Consider the following 23,515-nt stretch of genomic DNA (forward strand, 5'->3'; position numbering starts at 1 on the left):
TGGAATTCACCTGGTGACATTGTATGACACGACCGCAGTAAAAGTAAATGGTTTGGAGACAGTGGCTCTGGGTCGTTTGTATGGTCTGATACAACTGTAATCGGTCTGCTGTTGACTATAAATTCCACCTCGCAGAATAGTGTATTTAGACCATCATCGTGCAGACCATGGTCGCCATTCAACAGCCCGTTAAGAACTTTCCTCACCGTTCTTATCTGACGTTCCCAAACGCCTCCCATATGCGATGCTGTAGGAGGATTGAACTCCCAATGAATATTCTTCTGTGTGAGGTAGTTCTGTATTTTGCTTTCATTCCATGAATTGATTGCTTCCCTCAATTCCCTGTGTGCTCCCTTGAAGTTCGAACCATTATCAGATCTGATTTTCTCAGGTTTTCCTCGTCGACTCTCAAACCGTCGCAATGCATTTATGAAAGAGTTTGTGTCCATTGATTCCAGTTTCTCAATATGAATAGCTCTGGTGATTAAGCATGTAAAGAGACACCCATACCGTTTCAATAGAGCCCGTCCTCTTTTGGCTTCAAATGGCCCGAAGCAGTCCACGCTGACATAGGTAAATGGGGGGTGCCCTGCAGTAACCCTATCAGGTGGAAGGTCAGCCATTCTTTGGATATGTTTCAGACCTTGAACACGCTTGCAATGTACACACTTTCTCAGAATCTCATTTATTGTCGTACGAGCACTGATAATCCAGAACCTTTGTCTCATGTGAGATAAGACATGTTCCCTCCCGGAATGGCCAAGAAGCTCATGATAGTGATGTCCAATCAGCATGGCAACATGATGTGCTTTAGGGAGAATCATCTGATGCTTAGCCTGTTCTGGTGTTTCGGCGTACTTGAGACGGCCTCCAGCACACACGATTCCGTGAGAGTTCATCACAGGTTCGAGCCTGTAAATTGAGCTAGTTTTCTTCACAGGGTGACCTCCTGTAAGATCATTGATCTCATCAGAGAAATGACATCTTTGAAGAAACTTCACCACCTCATACTCAGCAGTTCTGATTTCTTCAACAGTTAGTGGATTCTTTGAAACTCTTTGATCAGATTTCATGTTTCTATACCTTATCAATAGGCACTGTTTCAGTCGCAAGATCCAAGCTACAGCTCTCTTTAACTTGTACCATGATGAGTACCGTTCCAGTAACCTGTTAGTACATCCATGTTTGTCATCACCTTGAAAAAAGTACACTTTGGGTCTCTTTATTTCCACATCTCTTTCTGACAACTCAAATGCTTCTGGAATAGTCGGCCATGTAGATTCATCCAGCCAGAGGAAGTCTGGCCCTTTCATCCATCTTTCTTGCGAAATCATCTCATCTGCATTAAGACCTCGGGATGCGTCATCTGCAGGGTTAAGTTTGGATTCAACATAACGCCAATCGTCAGCTGTGGATCCTTCATGAATAACAGCTATCCTGCTTGCCACAAATGTATGGACGCGATGTGAATCACTTTTGATGTAGTGAAGAACAACCATGCTGTCTGACCAGAAGGTAGAACTACTTATCTTGAGTCTCAGTTCCTGACGTAACATTTGATCCAGTTTTACAGAAATGACTGCGGCTGAGAGTTCAGGCCTTGGGACTGTTATTTGTTTCACAGGTGCTAGCCTGGCCTTTCCCATCAATATAGAACAGTGGATTCTGCCATCAGAATTGACAATCCTCAGGTATGATACTGCTCCATATCCTTCCATGGAAGCGTCAGAAAAATGATGTAGATCATATTTCAATAAATCATCAGAGTCAAAAGAAGACACGCAATGTGTAATTGTCAACTGTTCAATCCTTGAAAGTTTCTGAATCCATTCAATCCATTTTTCCTCATTACATTTTTCCAGTAGATCATCCCATCCTTTCTTCAGTCTGCACTCACGTTGAAAGATTTAGCTTGCAGAGTAACTGGGCAGATAAATCAAAAAGGATCATAAATGGAACTGATGACACTTAATATACCTCTCCGTGTAATTTGCTTGTTCTTTGGCATGATCCGGTATCCAAATTTGTCAGATTCAGTGTTCCAGCTAACGCCTAACGCTCGCTCCTGTGGAAGAACATTACTTCCAAGATCAACGCCCTTGAGCTCCTTTGCTCTTCTCTCTACAGGGATGGAATCTAGTACTTCCCGGGAGTTGCTGATCCACTTGGTAAGTTTGAAACCTCCTCTCAGGAGCAGTTAACACAACTCCTTCACGAGATGTATTGCTTTGGATACAGAGGCTACAGATTTCAAACAGTGATCCACATACAGATTTTCCAAGATTGTCCTTATTGTTTCGGGGTCAAAGTCAGCTCTATGGTCCTCAGCAGTGCGTCTCACAGCAAAACTTGCACAACTTGGACTCCAAACGCCCCCAAACAGATGAACTGTCATTCGGTAGATCTCAGGTTGTCTTGATAAATCTCCATCAGGCCACCAAAGAAACCGCAGAGCATTGCGATGTTCTTCGGCAACTCTAACTTGGTGAAAAATTGCCTCAATGTCCCCATTATGGCTATATTTTCCTGACGAAATCGAAGGAGAACACCAATTAATGTGTTGGTTAAGTCTGGTCCTTGAAGAACCTCCTCATTTAGACTTGTTCCTCCATAACTGGCAGCACAGTCAAAAACTATCCTCAACTTGTCCGGTTTCTTCTCACTGATCACGGCATGGTGAGGGATATACCAAACAGGGCCCTCCTTGGGGTTAGTTTCTTCATGTGGAACCTTTTCAGCATATCCTTTACTGAGAAGCTCCTGTATTCCATCTCTGTATCTCTCATGCAAGCTCTTATTCTTGGATAATTTCCTGCCTAGATATTCAAGTCTGACTTCTGCAACACTGTAGTTGTTGGGAATGCTAGGAAGCTCACTTCTGAAAGGTATTCGCATTTTATAATGTCCCTCTTCAACCTCCAGACACTCCTGCCAAATATCTATAACACGCTTGTCATTAACAGACATTTGTGGTTTACTATCAAAAATGTGTTCACAAGGGTACAACTTCCAAAATATCTCAACTGAAGACTCCAAGCTGTGTTCTGCTTGGACAAAGTTTGATACTATCCTTCTTTGGCTACCATATTCTAATGGCCCATTCAGTGTCCAGCCAAATACTGTTCTTGTAGCATATGGCTCATTGTCTTTACCTTTCCGCACGTCAATTGGTACAAGTGCTGAAGGATTGTCTTGTCCAATCAAAATATACTGAACCGCAAAAGAAACGCAAGTTTATTTAGAAATGTGAATATTTCTGAATCTGTGGAACAAACAATCTTAACACTACGAAAAAACAACAGACAAGTGATTGTTGAAGAAATGAGTCATGGTCTCTGGTGAAAACAACACTCAAGTTTACTGTAAAAGCATATGTTATCACCCCACCCTCACACACCAAAAATGTCACGAAACAGTGTGTCAATCAGTAGCGCGCGTGACCACCATTGGCTGCAATGCAGGCAGCACAACGACGTCTCATCGAGTCAACAAGTGTCTGAAAGAAGGCTTGGGGAATTTGATTCCATTCCCTGGCCAATCTGGCTTCCAAATCTCTAAGGTTTTGAGAATGAGCAGCTGTCTGTATCCGTCTACCAATTTCATCCCACACATGCTCGATTGGTGCCATATCCGAGGACAGAGTGGGCCAGGGCAGTACAGCAATGTTGTTCCCTCTGGGGAAGTCCATAGAGACCCGTGCAGTGTGAGGACGAGCATTGTCCTGCTGGAACGTCTGGAGCTGAGGTTGGGCCTGGAAGAGCGGTACAACGTGGTGTTGAAAGACCTGGTCTCTGTAGACTAGAGCAGTCACACGTTGACGAAACACGTGTAAACATGTTCTGTGGTGGTAGCTGAAGCCACCCCATACCATGAGTCTTCCACCTCCCCAGAGGTCAGCTTCCACAACACAACAGTTGGTGTAACGCTCATTACGTCGTGTCCATACACGTTATCGGCCGTCGGCGTGGGACAAGTTGAATCTGGACTCATCAGAAAACAACACTTGTTGCCATTGTTGACGTCGCCAACGGTGGTGTTGTCGCGCCCACTGTAAACGATTTTGGCGGTGACGTTGCGTCAGAATCGGTCCGACGTAAGGACGGCGACATCTCATCCCTGCTGCCCTCAGACGACGACGAACAGTGTGTGCAGAGATGTGACGTTGTGGCCCTTGAATGGTTGCAGCTGTCTGTGTTGCTCGTTGCTGTCGGTTATGCGGATGAGTAGCCCGGATGTGACGATCTTGCGCTGGCGTTGTTACCCTGGGACGTCCTGAACGTGGTCGGTCTGGAACATTACCGGTTTGACGATACTTTGCGGATAGTCTTGTGATTGTTGTCACGTGACATCTGAAGTGCCTGGCCACTGCAGTTGGTGTGGATCCGGTCTGCAACATTCCAACGGCTATTCATCGTTGCTGTTCAGTTAGACGTGGCATGTTTTCTCCGCGTTGTCACAGTCAATTTTGTGTTCTATGGTGTTTTTTGAATGACCTGCCTTATAAAGCTTCAAACTGGAGTGAAATGCACGCATGTTTGTGTGAAACACAAAAACTTCATGCAAAAAACACGAAAAACATGAAAATGATCGCGTTTTGGCGATATGGTCAAGAATCAGCGGCAACAAAGGCAAAACCATCTTCGAATGCTTAGTTCTATAATGGTATACTTTGTTGTCCTAAAAGGAATGCATTTGGAACGTATGTTTTGAAAATAGTAACTTGCGTTTCTTTTGCGGTTCAGTACCTTCCATGATCCAAGGTCGGCAGAGTTATACCTTGTAAATGAGTCCATTATCAACATCCGTTTGACTGGCTAAACTCTCAGTCGGAACAGGTAGTTTGGGAATCACAAACACATGTGGTAGTTGCATTGAATGTCTGCCATCAAGATCTGTCACGTTTAAACTCACAAAACTAGTTTCAGATTCACAGTTTTCATTGATCAATGTAGTAAGTGAAAGAGACGTTTTTGTTCCTTTCACATCGAGTTGTTCAATCAATTCTTGTGAACAGAATATGTTCGTGCTTCCATTATCAAGAAAAGCATACGTTTCAATGAATCCATCCTGACCATTCAACCTTATTGAAACGGGGACAATAGGCAGGGCTGTTCTGGACACGCCGGCCCCATTAACACCACCACCGACAGAATTATGCATTGAATGAGTTTGAGTTCCACACTCTTGTGTCAATGTAGACGTCTGTCCATGTGATGAACCAACACCACCTCCACCAGATTTTACCAATGTCTGTAAGCCATCGTGCAGCAATCTGGAGTGCTTGCAATTGCAACCATCAACTTGACACCGACTTGGTTTGTTACAGCTGTAAGACACATGTTGAGTTGAAAAGCAATTAAAACACATCTTATGTTCCCTCACAAAGTCAAGCCTTTTCTGTGGAGTCATTTCTTTGAATTTATTACACATATATATGGCATGATTTCCCAAACAACACTTACATGCAGGCCATCCTCCAGTCCTGTACTGGTTGTTTAGGTTCTTGTAAGAGCTACTATCGTAGTGATGTTATGTTATGTTATAGATAATATGTTATGTTATGTTATGTTATAGATGTTATGTTATGTTATAGATAATATGTTATGTTATGTTATAGATGTTATGTTATGTTATAGATAATATGTTATGTTATGTTATGTTATAGATGTTATGTTAAGTTATAGATAATATGTTATGTTATGTTATGTTATAGATGTTATGTTATAGATAATATGTTATGTTATGTTATGTTATAGATGTTATGTTATGTTATAGATAATATGTTATGTTATGTTATAGGTAATATTATGGATGTATGAATTATCATTGGTTATATATACATGTTAGTGTGCTTGGTATAAATGTAGTAAATGAAACATAGTGGAACAAAGTAGGCAACGTAGAATTAAGAACTTAGAGCATGTGTAGATTAGACAGGTTATATTAATGTGTGTACCTGCCGGGGAGGCTGAGCTAGCTGAGCTCCCTGAAGTCCCGGGATGACCGGCTGATGACCGGGGAAGGTCAGCGGCAAGGGATATCCCGGGAGGTCCGAACGAAGTTCGGCAGTTGGGCTCTGGCCCGTGGAATAAACGACAGAAGCTACATCCCCGTGTTGTCGTATTTATAATGGTACGATAAGTGGTGGAAATGCGGGGCTCATGGCTTCCAAGGACACGGTGTCCTGACCATCTAATGCCGGTCCTGTAACACGAAGTCAAAGCCCACGGACACTGGAACCCAAGCAGAACCCTCAACCGACCATGGCCCAGGCACCCGAAAACAATTCACCACCTGAAGAAGAGCATAAGTTTTCAAACGGTTTAACACCACCCGCTTGGTCAGGAACTGACCAAATTGGAAAATTTTGGTTCCAACGTTTTGAGCGTTTCTCCAAATTAAAGGGATGGAACGACCAAGAAAAATGTAATGCATTTCCGTTGCTCCTGAGGGAAAAGGCGCTCACATGGTATGACGGTCTGCCACAAGCGTCGCAGGAATCTTGGGAGCGTCTAAAGACAGAGTTCCTGAATAGATACAGTGACACAGCCGCCACTGACATGAAATTGCTTCAGCAATTCCACCTTTCAAAACAGGGACCAACCCAATCCGTAGATGATTTCGTATCAGAAATCACGAGTTTGGCCAGACGCCTCAACCGTGACCTCGACCAAGTCCGCCAGGTTGTCTTGATGGGTTTAAAACCGTCACTACAGTCAGCCGTCTGCATGACGTCTCCAAAGACACTCAAGGACGTAGTTGAAGCTGCACGATTGGCCGAGAGCGTCCTTCCCACGACAGAAACAACGAACGGCCTTTCTGCGTCATTGGCGACGCTTCAGGCGCAAATGGAAAGGCTCACGACTCTCGTGAACACACAAGTGAACACTATGGCCACCCCTCGGTCCAGGTCACCATCTCCAGCACCAAGGCTGACGTTCCCGCCAGTGCCCTTTCACCGACGACATCCTGCTTGTACACGCTGCGGTAAGTACAATCATTCCAAGTCTCAATGTCCCGCACTGGGCAGACAGTGCTATACTTGTGGCCGCATAGGGCATTTAAGAGCAGTCTGCAGATCTGCTCAAGGTAACAGGCAAAATTACCAATATAGGAGATAGGGACGCGCACCTGCACAACGGAGACCAAGTTTCCGCTCTGTTAGTGACAGGTTACATGTACCAAAATGTCAAAATTCTGTTTTTCAAACATCAGTGTCAGATGTCAGATCTCAAAATCGAATCAATGTCAAAATCTCACACATCAGTGTTCAAGCTTTGGTTGATTCTGGTGCTTCAATCAGTACACTTACAGAAACTCTCTATCGGTAGGCTAAACTTTCATCTCAATGCCCACTTCAAAGATCAGAACTAGCTAATGTGTATGGTGTCGGAGGTCATGCTATTAAAGTGTTAGGTCATGCTTTTGTACCAATTACTGTTGGAAATTTACTTTTGGTACAAAAGTTTCATATCCTCTCAAAGTCAAATCAACCAGCAATATTAGGTTTAAACTTCTTACAAGATCAATCTGCTACCATAGACTTTCATACTCATATTCTAAAAATTCAAAATGGCATAACTGAAACTCCTTTAATAGGACCCCAGGACAAAATTTTTACTACTCATGTTTCTACTACAGTTACTATTCCTCCCAGATCAGAAGCTGTCATTCCAATCACTGTTAAGGTACCGCGTAAACAAGCGCACAAATTGGGACTCTGCACACCCACGTTTGCATTTGCGGATGCGTCTAAATTAGTAGGAGCTAGGTGCTTAGTAAAACTTATCAGCAGACGGTCATGTTACAAGGTCATGAACCCTACACTTGCACCCATCACCTTGCACAGCATGCAGCAACTTGGAGAGTTCATGCCCCTCTCGGAACAAGATGAAATAAATCTCATTAGTTATGCAGATAAGGGCGAGACAGTAAACGATGTTTCTGTTAAACCTAATAGGGCTTCCTCAAATCAAAATACTTCTGTACCATCTCGCGAACAATTGATACAAACAGCAATGAATCTTGGCTTTGATTTTTCTAAATCAGATTTAACCTCAAACCAGAAAACTGAAATCTTAGCCTTTTTAGGATCGAACCGGGACATTTTCGCTACAGGTCTTCATGAGTTGGGATGCACAGATATTTACTATCACAATATCAATACAGGTGATGCCCAGCCTGTTCGTCAACCATGTTATAGAACTAGTCCCAAAATGAGAGAGGAAATTGATAAACAAATTAAACAGCTTTTAGATCATGATATCATTGAAAAGTCTATTTCCCCTTGGCAGGCACCTGTAGTTATGGTTAAAAAGCCCTCAGGCCAATACAGACTATGTTGTGACTTCCGTAAGCTGAATGACGTAACACTGCCGTCATTCCAAACTTTGCCACGGATAGAAGATGTTTTGGACACTTTGGGTGAAAAACACGCAACTATGTTTAGCGTTCTGGACTTGTTTAATGGATTCCATCAGATAAAACTTGACCCTGACTCAAAACACAAAACTAGTTTCGCAGTCCACAACGGTCAGTATCAATTTAAGCGTATGCCTTTCGGATTATGTAATGCACCTGCTACATTCATGACTGTTATGACTGAAGTACTGAGAGGTTTGCATTGGAAATGTGCTATTGCTTATGTTGACGACCTCCTGGTCTACTCTAAGAACTTTGAACAACACTTGAAAGATCTCAGCTTAGTGTTCACAAGATTGAGAGAAGCCGGTCTGAAAGCAAAACCCAGCAAATGTAACTTTGCAGCATCCCGAGTTACCTATTTGGGTTATGTTCTGTCAAAGGATGGCATCACTGTCGACCCAAACAAGATCGACTGTTCAAAGTTTTCCCCAACCAAAGTCAGTGTATGAAGTACGTGCATTTTTAGGCTTCGCAAATTTCTACAGACGGTTTATAAAAAGATTTTCCCACATTGCGGCACCTTTAACAGCACTTCTCAGGAAAGATACACCATTTGTTTGGTCAGATAGATGTGATGCAGCCTTTCGTTCACTAAAACAATCACTTGTTTCAAAACCAATCTTAAAATATCCCGACTTTTCCAAACCCTTTCTTCTAACGACAGACGCCAGTGGCCATGCAATCAGTTATATTCTTGGACAGCGTGACGAGGGTAATAATGAGTATGCAGTAGCCTATGGAGGGCGAGGTTTAAGAGATAACGAAAAGAAATGGAGTATCTCGGAACGCGAATGTCTCGCAGTAGTAGAAGGAATCAAACATTATCATGTCTATCTCGCTCACAATCACTTCGAGGTCATAACAGATCACAGTGCATTGAAATGGTTAAAAAAGTGTAAGGACACACACGGTCGTCTCGCTCGATGGTCCATACAACTGGCAGGATACCATTACACAGTTACTTACCGACCTGGCAAACAGAACACTAATGCCGATTCACTCTCACGTAGGTCGTATGAAATTGGTAATCCAGATTCCACGGTAGATGAACAGCTTCCAGATATTTTCAACATAGACATTTTAGACACAGATTCCAACATTTCCAATCAGGAAACCACCGATGTATCAGAAGCACAATCCAAACTCACTGTAGATACCTCCCAAATCAAAACATTACAGAGATCAGACCCAGATGTTCTGAAATATATTTCATACATACACGACGGTTCACTTCCGTCTGAGGACAACGTGGCTAGACGTTTGATTCTCGAAGCACAGGATTATATCCTTGATGACAATGTGTTGTATCATCTGTATTACCCGCGCGGTAAGGGTGACAAAACAGAACGCTTGATCAAACAGCTAGTAGTGCCAAAATCGCTGCGTGATGACATACTGATAAGCTTACATGATTCACTAATGGCAGGTCATCAGGGTGTAGAACGCACATACCAGCTGGTTCGTTATCGCTACTTTTGGCCGGGTATGTACAATGATATCAAAACGTATGTTAAAACGTGTATTTCATGTCAGAAATCAAAACGAATGCACAAAAAAGTTAAGGTTCCATTACATCCGCTACCTGTCGGCAGTCTATTCTCAAGGTTACATGTTGATATCGTAGGCCCTCTCAAGAAAACGGCAGATGGATATCAATATGTCCTCGTTGTCGCGTGTGCTTTCTCTAAATGGGTGGAACTATTTCCCCTGAAGACAATGCAAGCAACTGAAGTCGCGAAAATCTTGTACAATGAGGTATTTTGTAGATATGGCTGGCCACGGGAACTTCTCACAGATAGAGCACAGAATTTTAATTCAAAACTGATTACAGCACTTTGCAAAATATTTAACATAGTCAAACTCCGCACTTCAGCTTACCATCCATGCAGTAATGCAACTGTAGAACGCTTTAATAGTGTTTTAGAACAAAGCCTTCGTGCATACGGCTCCGGTGATCAGACAGACTGGCCTGACTTGCTTCCCAGCATTGCGTGTGCGTATCGTGTTACACCCGCCAGCAGATCAACACAGTTTAGTCCATACTATCTGTTATTTGGCAAAGAATGTGTCTTACCAATCGACACCGCTTACACTCCAGACAATACACTGTCTGATACTTATCAACAACATCTTGACAAACTGTTCCATAATTTAGATGTTTCACGGGAAGTCGCCAAACAAGAATATTCAGAAAGCTCAAAGAGTCTACAAAGAATACTATGACAGGAACACTTCCGATTTTGTATTTGACTTAGGACAGAAAGTCTTGTTACATGATCCGAAGGTACCAGTTGGCCTTAGTCCAAAATTGCACAGAAAGTACAAAGGTCCATATTTTATCACTCGACAAGGTCCCAACGACACTTACTTGTTAAGGCATTGTGAAACCAACAAACTCCAGAAATCGCCAGTCCATGCCAATAGACTACGCATGTACAATGATCCGTCACAGCGCCTCACCAGCCCTTCTAATGAGCGGCCGGTTACGGCACAACAGCAGTGTCCGACTGCTGACCCCTCAGTAATGAGGGAGGGAAACAGGACAGCGGCAGGTCAGAGTGACCCCGCCAGGTCTCAGTTGGTTGATCAAACACGATCACCTAGTGAAACTGAACCTACCGATGAGCCCATATACGAAGTAGAAAAGTTACTTGCTTCCCGTACGATTAACGGACGAAAGTATTACAGGGTTAAATGGAAAGATTACCCAACGCAAAGGTTCTAGTGAACCACAAATGAATTTACCAGCAGAACTGGTACGTCAATTTCATATTGATAAGACAATGATGGGCAGAGCGAGAAAGAAACGACGTCGTTCAGTTATCTAGAATGATAACATCAATACATTGGGGTAGTTTGGAAGTAGGTATTATGCAATCAAAGAACAATTCTCCTGGCCAGGAACTCTATACTTGAAATTTATTAATCGCACGTGCCTAGTACCTTTCGACCTTAAGTTACTTCTTGCATTGCATAATTCTACGATATCCCATGTGAGTTGGTAACTTGATATGGAGCTCAGCACATTGTCCTCTTTACTTGTAGGTTACGGGATTGTCCTACTCGTATTGATGGTGGTCTCCCAAATCTCCGTAATGGAAGCACACAGCATAGAGCCACGACTTAACTATGCCACTATCTTCACAAGGGTCGGCGTTATGGACAATGCACAGAACAAGTGGACACATACCTATGAATTACTATTACAGTTAAATTCAAACCATTCTTGACACCATGTAACAATTCTGAAGAACAATCGTGCAACAGCTTGAAACTGGTATACAAATCTGTAGTCAGACAGATTACGCAGAGTTACCTCCCTTCCCTTGTAGGGAATCTCTAGTCAACGAAGGTTGACTAGTTGTTCTTGTCTGGTGCTACGTCCGCCGACATGGCCGAAAAGGCTGATGAAGAAAATTGCAAGTTAAATGATATACTTGAAGCTTTGAAGGAGGTGAAAGTGCAGAATAGTGAAACTAGACATAGGTTAGATCGTTTAGACCATGATATTTGTTCTCTTAGACGCTTGTCTAATATCTTTGAGGGCGTTGATAGTCAGTCGGGACCGCATGGTTTAGTGAACTTTGACCCTACCGCATGTGTGCGAGATAGACATAGCAACAGTGCTAGCCAAACTGATGATATATCAAGTGATAATTTAAACTCGAGGGATTCAGCACGATAGTGCCCAGGGTGCCGCTTTTATACGAAGTGCAGCTTTGGATGTTCAGGGAGAGTATCAAACGATACGTGACACTGTAACCAATGTAAAACTCCCTGCAGACTTGAAAGTGCCTGAATCTAAGCAGGGTATTAAACGTGAGGATCAACAACATGCGGCAGTTGTAGCAAGGTGTGCTCGTTATAGTGAAACAACATTGAAACTTTTGTTTCAAGTGGCTGATGCAAGAAACATTACACAGGACGCATTGATTAAACTATATCAAGTTCAACTCGCACAGATACGTTATCTGCAGGAGGAACAGTCATCTCTGATAGTTCAAGGCCAGTTTGACCGCAATACTGCAAGGATATACAGGACACTGCAGAGAAATACATGTTCATTTAATGAAGAATCCTTGAATACCCTACGTAACGCTACCACCATTGCGGCTGCATTCAGGCCGCCACGGAACAGCGGGTTCAACCGAGGGCGTGGTTATGTCCGAGGTTACCACGGTTCAGGGGTAGATTCTCCCTACGGTCGCCGGGGACGGACCACTTTTCACAATAACAATCCTCGAGTGGATCAGGAACAGTAATTGCTCTACTTACGTGTTACCAGAAAAGGCAAAATATTGGATGTCCAGAGTTTATATTATCCTGGATTCAGAATGGTGTTAACTTACCTTTCCATTGCTCTCCTTCTGTAAGTGTTCAAGACAATCATCGCTTGACAAGTTCTCAGATTAACATTGTTAATGAAGAGATTTCAAGACTGACAATTTCTGGAGCTATACAAAGAGTGTCTGATAAACCATATTGTGTGCATCCTCTAGGTGTTGTTCCTAAACGCAATCACAAGTTGCGCTTAATTGTTGATCTGCGATATGTGAACTCTTTGTTCAGTACCAAAATTTAGATATGAAGATGTCTCTATGTTGTCACACATTATTGAGCCAAATGACTATTTGGTTACACTGGATCTAAAGGATGGATTTCACCATGTACCAATCCACAGTGATGATAGAAAATACTTAGGCTTTATTGGCATGGATGGTATTATCAGTGGAATGTGCTCCCTTTTGGGTTATCAGTAAGCCCTTACTTCTTTTGTAAGACTCTCAGACCAGTTGCTCGACATCTTCGCAGGTTAGGAATAAGACTCCTGGTGTACATGGACGATATTATCATTGCAGCTAAGAAGGAGCTTATTTCAGACCATGCTAACAAGGTAATTTGTGTGTTAGAGTCTCTTGGATGGGTGATAAATTATGACAAATCTTCCCTCACTCCTAGTACTAAAAAGGAATTTCTTGGATTCTTGGTGGATTCTGTCGGACCTAAAGGTGTGCCTGTTCTAAAGGTCCCGAATCACAAGGTGAGAAAGTTGAAGAAGGACATACGGAGAGCGATATCTGTCCCTTACATTAGAGCTAGACATTTAGCGCGCCTTGCAGGCCAGTGTATCTCTGTCTGTAGAGCAATATTTCCAGGAAAACTTAAGCTTAGGTCAGTGTATAGGCTTCTTGCGAGCAAACACACATGGGAATCAACATTAGTTTGGACTGATTATAGCCTTTCAGATCTGAAATGGTGGATAAGCGCCTTGGATTCTTGGAACGGTACCACTATGCTTGTGAGGACCTTCGACGGACAGCTCGAAACGGATGCCTCGAACACCGGCTGGGGAGCAGTTTTCAAAGGCCTTTCAGCGCAGGGTGTATGGACAGTGGACACTTCATTTCAGTCAATAAACTTTCGAGAAATGCTTGCTGTGTTAATGGCTCTAAAGTCATTTCGATTCACCTGACAGGCCGAAAAATTCAATTGCTATCGGACAATGTGACAACAGTGGCTTACCTCAATCACATGGGAGGTCCCATCAAGGAGTTAACAGAGCTGGCAACAAGAATATGGGAGCTCTGCTTAGAACAGAGACATTATGCTAGTGGCTCGCCATCTACCCGGGTGGAGAATGTAGAGGCGGACATGCTATCCCGCCGATTCGACCGGTACGAGTGGAGGTTACACCCACGTGTCTTCAATATGCTGGATTACATGTGGGGACCACACGGTGAGACAGATCTCCGTCGTATCAAACCACACAGCTGCAAGTATACAACAGTCGAACATGCGATCCGTACACTCAAGGAGTCGACGGGCTGGCTCAAAACGATTGGCATATACACAACAATTTTGTCAACGCTCCGTTCAGATTGATACCAGACATTCTGCAAAAAGTTGTGTCCACAAAGTCCTTTGCCACAGTGATAGCACCATGGTGGCCAGCCCAGACGTGGTTTCCTCGTCTTCAGAAACTATCAGTCTGCTCACCTCTAAAGCTTCCTCGTCAAAGACGTTGTTGCCTTCCACTATTAGCAAAACCGGAACCACTGGCAAATCCAAAATGGAGACTGTTCGCTTGGAGGATCTATGGAGGGAACGGTTAATTCGTTCTGAGTGGACGAATCGAGCTGCTGATCAGATATCACATGCTTTGGTGCCAAGTACTTTACATTTGTACAATTCCTTTGTTAACAAGTTTAGAGATTTTTGTGTTGAAGAGAAATGTGTCTTTCCACCTACTAGTACATCTGTGTTAGCAACCTTTCTGTCTATTCATCGCCTAAACCTAGATCTCAGCTGAAAAGTGCACGTGCGGCTATATCTTGTCTGTATGAAACTATGAATCTTCAGAACATTGTGCACACTCCTGATGTATCTAGATTAGTACAGGCTCTGGTGAAGTCTGGTACAGAGGTTCCTATGCAGCGTTCCACAGTGATGCCAGTATCTGCATTGAATGATTTGTTTCAGAGATGGCCAGATAACAAAATATTGTCAATAAAACAGCTCCGCCAGAAGGCAGTGACTCTATTAGCTCTGGTGGCTATGTTGCCCCCATCAGATATCGCCCCGAAATCGGTACATTATGATGCCCAGACCCGCTTGACTAAGAGCAACGAGTTTACCACAAATCAATTGTCTTTTCATGCAGATGGTTCTCTGACTATAAACGTCTTTGGCATAAAAAATGACACTTCACGTACTGGTTTTGAGGTTTTGGTTCAGCCTGCAGATTGCAGCAAGTTGGACCCTGTAAAGACCTTTGAAGGATTACATAGAGCGGACAGACTCTCTCCGCACGGACACTAGTAGTGTTTTCTTGTCTCTGTATGCACCCACAGAGGCGTGCAAGCATCTACTGTTTCAGACATTCTAGAACAATCCATAAAAGATGCGGACTCTCTTCCAAGGGGTTTTCTGCAAAATCGTTCCGTCCAACAGGAGCAACACTGGCGATTCAGAATTGTCAGGATCCTAAAATTGTCATGAAGGTCGGGGAGATGGAAAACAGAGTCTGTTTTCTACGGACATTATGTACACAGCAGAACACCAAAAGACTTTTCAGAGTCGGTACTCAATGGTTGATATCAGTGTTTCTACCATAATTACATAATTTGAGCATTCTCTTGTTACCATGAGTAAGCCTAATATTTTCTTTAAGATTTTAAAGATACTGATGTACTATTGTGGTTTTTTTTGAGAGTTTAAAAAATGTTTGACATGTTAATATGGCAGATTGCTTTATCATTTCTCTTACTCACTATAGAGGCATTTAGTTAAAACAATAAAGACATTGTTGTTTTAATTTTCAATTGTAATCTGTCAATGACGTAAGTTTACCAAAACTGTAGTCAGACAGATTACGCAGAGTTACCTCCCTTCCCTTGTAGGGAATCTCTAGTCAACGAAGGTTGACTAGTTGTTCTTGTCTGGTGCTAAATTTTAATGAGTTGAATTACATCTGGTTATCTCAGTTATTACTGTATGCAAATGGGCCTAATTATGTATGTTTATATATGGCGGTACGTAGCATTGGATTGTGAACATATAGGCGTTTAGTTAAAACAATAAAGACATTGTTGTTTTAATTTTCAATTGTAATCTGTCAATGACGTAAGTTTACCAAAAATGTCAATCAATTACAGAATGACCTTGTAAATGAATGGATAGATACGCGTTCCAGTATAAAGAGTCTGATACCCGAAATGGCCGTGAGTAATCCACAAAGACATAAGAGAGGATGGTTCATTTTTTTAGGATCAGCAGCTAAAACCGTATTTGGCCTAGCTACAGAAGGTGATCTATAGAAAATGCACGAGCACGCCGCCGCAATTTTGAAACAAAACAGAGAGTTATTAACTAACTTCCAAAAAGTCGATTCGGACATGGCATCATATCGCGCTATATCTTCCAAACGTTTCCATACGTTAGCGACCGCAGTAATTGAAAACCACAAACTAATAAGTCAAGTAGAAAACCACACCCACATAGAGATTGCTAGGATATCCAGTAGGTCAACACTCGGTAGTCAACTAATGCTGCAATACATGAGCTTGGCTTTCGAAACAAAAAGACATCTTAAGGATTTCTATGTAGGAATCCATGATCTGATTTCTCAACGTTTGTCTCCATTTTTATTTTCAGCCGAGGTTTTACAACAAACTCTAAGCAATGTTACTAAACATCTCGCCTCAGATTTTCCAGGATTCCATATAGCACAAACGGATCTTCAATTCTATTACGATACCAAACCATTATTGTATACAAGAAAGAAAGATTCCGTATTCATTACAATTTCAATACCTGTGACGTCACACACATTTTATTCAACCTTTTTACAAGGTCTACACCTTTCCTTTACCAATTAACTCATCGTCGATTCACTCTACTAATTTAATCAACGTTCCAGAGTATCTAGCAATTAATCCACAACGTGACACCTTCTTTGAAATGTATGAAGCAGATTTTCAATTATGCCATGGACACAAACGCAAACATTGCCCAACAATGATCGCCCAGCAACGAATATCTCGTCCTACTTGTTTATCGGCTATATTCCTTGAAAAGCTAGACAGTGTGCATAATTTATGCAAATATAGTATCACCCCTTACGGAGTAAGTTCCAACGTCATGGAATTAAATACGGGTACCGTAGTTCTCTCAAACATCACATCCATAGTATTGCATTGTGAGCACACAATCACTAAGAAGGATCCTTGTAAATTATGCATTATTGATCTTCCTTGTAGGTGTAGTTTGTTTGCAGATCATTTTCACGTGCCACCTAGAATCACGCACTGCCATACAGAGTCAGTAGGCATTGTCAAATTCCCACTAAATTTACCATTATTGAGACATTTCTTTAATACTGAGAGATTACAGCCCTTAGTTAAAACAGGATTACCCTCTATAGTTCCTGTTTTCAAAATTCCGCCACTACACATTAACATTAAGAATTTTACAAACACAGATGCTGACCGTGCGCTTTCTCAATCTTTGAAACAAGCAGCTGAACTTGCCAAGCAAGCAGTAAATTCCGATAAAGGAATTCTTGAAGATTACGATAATGATGACGCTTCGGCATCCGCATGGGGTCATGGCTCAAGCATTATCTCATACATCTCCCTCGCTTTCGCCACTCTTGTCCTCTGTTTCACTCTTCTAGGATTCCTGAAACTCAGATCTATTTTAGTTACCTTAGCTCTCATCTCAGGTCAGAGTTCGGTCAAGGCTCAAATGATTAATTTGGAATGGAAACCCTACTACTGTGCAGCCCACAACTACGATCCAATCTGCAAATATTCTTAACAACTTTGTTACTTCATCTAGCGTCGTTACTTTCGACAACGGTCTTATATTAATTGCCATAACTTTAATTGTAATCTTACTGGTATTGCAATGCCGAAAACGAATTTCACGATCCGGTACAAAATTGGAATTAGAACTTGCCACAAGAAATAATTGTTGCCACATTGCCTTGATGAACTCGGCAGCATGTCCTTCTAAAATTAAGGTCAGGTACACTGAAGCGGTGCGAAATGTTCGTCTTTCAAAAAGTTACTTTTCCGCTACGATAACGTTTGATTGGCAAATTACTTTTTCGGATCCTGATGTTGAAATTTTGATTGTTCCAACGCGATACAACATTTCACTTGTTAAGTATTACACATTACAGTCTATTGTAGCTGGTCAATACTGTGCTTACCTTCTACTGCGTCATGACAGCACGGCACAATATATTCATCAATCAAGTCCCGTTTATAATGACAACCAAGCCTCAGCTCCACAATCATCATTACTTTATCCCGTAATTCCATAATGGAATGATCTCATAAAATTGTTGTAATTATCTGGTCACTTTTGTTTATACGGTTGCCTTTAGATTAACTTTGTTCGCTGTAGTATGCCCGGGACAATTGAGATATTGGCACGATTGTACTTCAGAATGTGTGGAACTTCTTAACAGTCATGATTATTTCCAGGAACAGTGAAAAAGGAAACGGACAACTGTGTGTGTTTGTGTTGTACCTAGCGCAATGTGATGCGCACGGTGCTCACCGTCTATTTTTTTTTCTTTTCTTTTTCGTCCTAGTTAAAGGACGTGTGAACATATTTAATTCTATTTAGAGTGTATATTCTTTTAATGCCTCCTTGGAAAGTGTACCTGGACAATTGTGTGTCAAACAAACTTTCGTGTGCCCACAGACAGTATTACTTAATATCATTCGTCACGAGGACGTGACAATTTTTTTTTTCAAGGGGCAAATATCGTAGTGATGTTATGTTATAGATAATATGTTATGTTATGTTATGTTATAGGTAATATGTTATGTTATGTTATAGGTAATATTATGGATGTATGAATTATCATTGGTTATATATACATGTTAGTGTGCTTAGTATAAATGTAGTAAATGAAACATAGTGTAACAAAGTAGGCAACGTAGAATTAAGAACTTAGTGCATGTGTAGATTAGACAGGTTATATTAATGTGTGTACCTGCCGGGGAGGCTGAGCTAGCTGAGCTCCCTGAAGTCCCGGGATGACCGGCTGATGACCGGGGAAGGTCAGCGGCAAGGGATATCCCGGGAGGTCCGAACGAAGTTCGGCAGTTGGGCTCTGGCCCGTGGAATAAACGACAGAAGCTACATCCCCGTGTTGTCGTATTTATAATGGTACGATACTACTACCAGCTGAGATGCCAGCTTCCTTGCTAGCTAGAACGTTAAAGCTGGACACAGCAGATTTTCCAGAGTTAGGCTTTTGGGGTTTTCCTTTTAAGTCCTTTGAAGTGAAACTATCTGTACCAAAGACCGGATCGGTTGCTTCTTCCGCAGCTGTCTCAATAAATTCTGATAGAGCTTCAATACCAGGGTAATTGCCTTGAACTTTCAAGGTAAGAACTGTTTGCTTTCTCCATCTCCCTTGAAGATACGAAGGTAATTTTCCAATTATCTTCCCCATTCTGACTTGATTGTCTATTTCATTCAGTCTACCCATGGCAGTCAAAGTGATAACACAGCTTCTAACAGAGTCTGCATATCTCCCTAATTCTGAACTGTCACCATATCGCAAGCTTGATCCTTCAGTGACCTTTCCGACCCAAGCCTTTGATATTACATATTGGTTGCCAAAACGTTCCAACAATAGTCTTTAGCTTCAGGATATCCTACATGTGGCTCCATCACAGCACAGCATTCAATAACCTGAGAGCTTTACCGGTGCAGTACTGGAGAAGACGAGTAAGCTTTGCACTATCACTGACATTAGTGTTCCCAATGCTGTTGTCAAATGAACGAATGAAAATCCAGTATTTCAGAGGATCCCCATCAAACTTCATAAGCTCTGTTTTGGGAAGCTGAATAACATTCAACATCTGGTGTTGCATGTAGAGCATTTTATCATCAGTTGTCATATTGTCACCTGTCACTTCACACGGGCCATCCATGATACCATGTTGACCCTGTTTCTTTACCTGCTGTTCCTGTTCATTATGTTTTGACAAGGTTGGATTATCACCCCTATCTGATAGATAAGACTTCCGGTGGGGCCACTCCTTTGCCAAAGGATCTAAACGCTTATCCTTCTTTGCCAGACCCTTTCCCTGTACCAAGCCATCACGAGTTAAGCCTGTATCATGCAATACATCAGTGTTATCCCTTTTCTGTGAGACATTACTTCTCATTTCTTCACAAACTTGTTCTTCTTCTTCAGCAGCTGCTGTCTGTCTCTATTTGAAGAGTTTCGTGTAATTGTTCCAACTCCAGCTGTTTGAACTTCAGTTCATGTTGTTTCTGTAATGCTGCTGCTCGCACACGTAAAGCAGCTTTCTTTGCAGCAGCCTTCGACCTTGAACTTACAGAAGTATGACTTCCACACGCCTGACTTGCAGAATCTTCTGGGCGCACATCCTCTTTATCATTTCCGGGATTACTTTGTGAAGTTAGCCTCCACACCGTAATGTCAGTCATTAACTGTTCATACCTATCTCTCACCTGCATGTAATATGTCTCGGCTTGACTATATTCAGCAGGGTCATTCATAACAAGATCTTTCAATTGCATAGTTTTCTGTACAAGCTTGGCCATTATTCCTTCAATATTGTCCTTTTCATTGTCTACTAAGTCAACCAAAACCACAGTGGCCTTTTCACGAAGTTTGTCCCTCAGGTAATTCTCCGACTTAGTATATGAAGACATTATTCCTCCCCTTTGTCTTCTTAATTGTGTAATTGTTTCTGCAATCACACGACCTTCATCAATGTCAACGCTAACGTTTTCCATTCTGGTACGAGTATTAGTACACTCTTCGGTATACTTTGGCTGTCAAACATCCTGATTGAAATGTTTACAAATCCTTGAAACATTTTTGAACTTTATTGCAGAGGTTAAAACATAGTCGGGCCTTCATTTTGAACACGTTTATTGAATTATTGTCCGCAGACTCTTTACATGACGCCGCAGCGTAGGTAGAATTCAACTTGATACGGTTCAAACTGTATAAATAAAATATACAATTATAAAAATACAGCTGAACAATTTCCACTGCTAAATCAATATCTTGACTACTCAGATAAATGCAATGTATCTGTAAATATAACGAAAATATGGAACACGAACCCACGTGCCTGACATGACAAAACTGAAATTATTCTAAACTCATATAAATTCATCAAACTTAACACGCTTTGTGACCCTATCAACAATGTTCATCAATATAAATAATAACCATCAACTACTTACAACTTTTCTTGGCCCCTTGACCCTCTACAAAATTGAATCACCGCAGTGACACCAGCCATGTGCTTTAGTCGGCCTCAGTCGCCCGGATCAAACTACCGGCCGGGACCACTTAAAATCCGGATCCTTACCGGCGGCAACATAAACAAAGCCCGGATCAGTTTACCGGTAAAAACCAAATTAAATTTTATCCTTAACAATGGTATCTCAGTGGGCTAGCACTATAAAACCAGCATAAGTCTGGGCTAGTACAAGCAGGCGCACATACACATACACACGCATGCACGTCGTCATATGAGCGAAATTATTCTCAAGCACGACGTTAAACCCAATTTCACCTCACCTCACCTCACCTCACCTCACCTCACCTCACCTCACCTCTTCCATACAACGAAGGCATATTGATTTTGAATCAACTCTGGCTAACATTTTTACACGAGCTTTCTCTTCAATTTGTTTCAAGTAAAACAATGTGCAATGTTTCCGTTGTCTTGCAAGCTCTGTTGGTTTGTGAATTGAATCGGGCATGAACGCAAGGTGTGAGATCACTACTGGAAATTATTATTGGAAAACGCACAGAACCGTGGACGTACTGTCCCTTTAAACCTTCGTTTTTAATAAATCTGTGCTGAACCTGTGATGTAGGCCTAAGAGTCAGTGTGCAGGACTAGCCAATTACATTTTTGCCTGCAGAAACGTGTTAGAAAGTCTGCAAATCACAGACTGACACATGTACAACATATTGGCTACCTCATGCCACTACTTCTACTGGGCGTTCATCGGTGTGTAGGATGCATCGAAGCTATTCAAGTGTGTTTATGTGTTACTGTGGATAACGAATTGAAGTCCAAAATCTACAATGACTCCCAACCTTCTCGCGAGGAGAATTGCGGGAATACGTGTTCTTGTTTGTGTTAAGTGTTAGGTTTTAATCCGAAACGTATCTTTATCTCTTCTTGTAAGGTTGTATATCACAATAGTTTGTGTCACAAATGAAATATAAGATGCGAGGGTTCGATGTTGAAAAGATCCAAACAACATTTCAATCTGTTTATTTAAGAAAATAATAGTATACTGTAAAACAAGTTACAACCAATTTCTGAAAAAAGTATATATCACAATGTACAATAAATAGGCTAATCAAATCACTAACACAATGGTTTTGCCTAAACTGAAGGCCTCGAACAGAAATACATCACAAGCAATAAATATCACTAAAACATCAGTTCAGTAAAATAGAATAGAAGCGAAAACACCCTTTCCACAGTCATAAGAAATCTCTGCCAAAAGCAGAGTCGATTGTACAATTGAGACTATATCATGAGCAGATATTTGTTTCAGCAGTGTCACCCCTGTAGGATGTAAACAAATGGGGCAATCCAGTGATTGTCACCATGCGATACAATGACAGAGCATGTGTTTATGAATCACTATGAAATAGGGTTGATACCAGGTGTTTGCGAAAACGTAAGCGATCCTGCCCCACCGGTGACAGCCGTCACAACGTATGCTAAGTCTTGCCATGACGCAATATCACTTAAGTCATAAACTCTGTAACCATTCAACAAAATGTAGCATCAGTTCAGTAAATACGAGACCATATATCGAAATATGGCCCCTGAGCAAATACATGTAGAAAACATTCACTAAAACGCAACATAAGTTCAAAAGTCTCCGGAAGAACACACGCCCATCTCCAACAACAGTTCAGTAAAAACACTACGTAAACATTCATTGAAACACAAAGTCGGTGTCCACTAAACGCTGTCGGCTTCAAGTCTCTCAATTTGGTATGTCCGCCACCAAACTAAGGCCTCCACTATCAATCTTGATGCCGAGCGGTATCTCCTGTATCAAGCCTTCCGTGAAGATCCGGGTTAGAATATTGATCTTCAGTAACCCATGCTTGTCGTTAGAGGCGACTAACGAGATCGGGTGGTCAGGCTCGCTGGCTTGGTTGACATATGTCGTATCTAAATTACATAGATCGATGCGCATGCTGGATTGTCTTGTCCAGACTCGATTATTTACAGACCGGCCCGATGTAGCTACAATATTGCTGTGTGCGGCGTTTTGTTTGTTTAAAGCATATATTATTCATGAGAAAAGGACTGGGTAGAAGTTATACAACTTAGTACACCCTCTCCGTAGTATTTACACAGTATTATTTACATTCATTCTACAAGATGGACAGAGAAGAACAATTGCAATAATTAAGAAAATCGTTTGATTGACAAATATATGTTTGAACAATCTTAAATATGTTTTGATTTATGTGAACAGTCAGATCTGCATTGCCATGTAATAGTAACTCATAGGTTATATTTAAATTGGTAACACT

General features: G+C 41.8%; 1 protein-coding gene across 2 annotated transcripts in view; it reads left to right on the top strand.

Annotated features, from left to right (window-relative positions):
* Positions 1-23,515, top strand: part of LOC124273578 (peptidoglycan recognition protein 1-like) — a 197,772-nt gene that overhangs the window by 50,433 nt on the left and 123,824 nt on the right. The window lies entirely within an intron of this gene.

Source organism: Haliotis rubra, unplaced genomic scaffold (assembly GCF_003918875.1).
Source record: "Haliotis rubra isolate DU_JTF1 unplaced genomic scaffold, ASM391887v1 Scf182, whole genome shotgun sequence".
NCBI lineage: Eukaryota > Metazoa > Mollusca > Gastropoda > Lepetellida > Haliotidae > Haliotis > Haliotis rubra.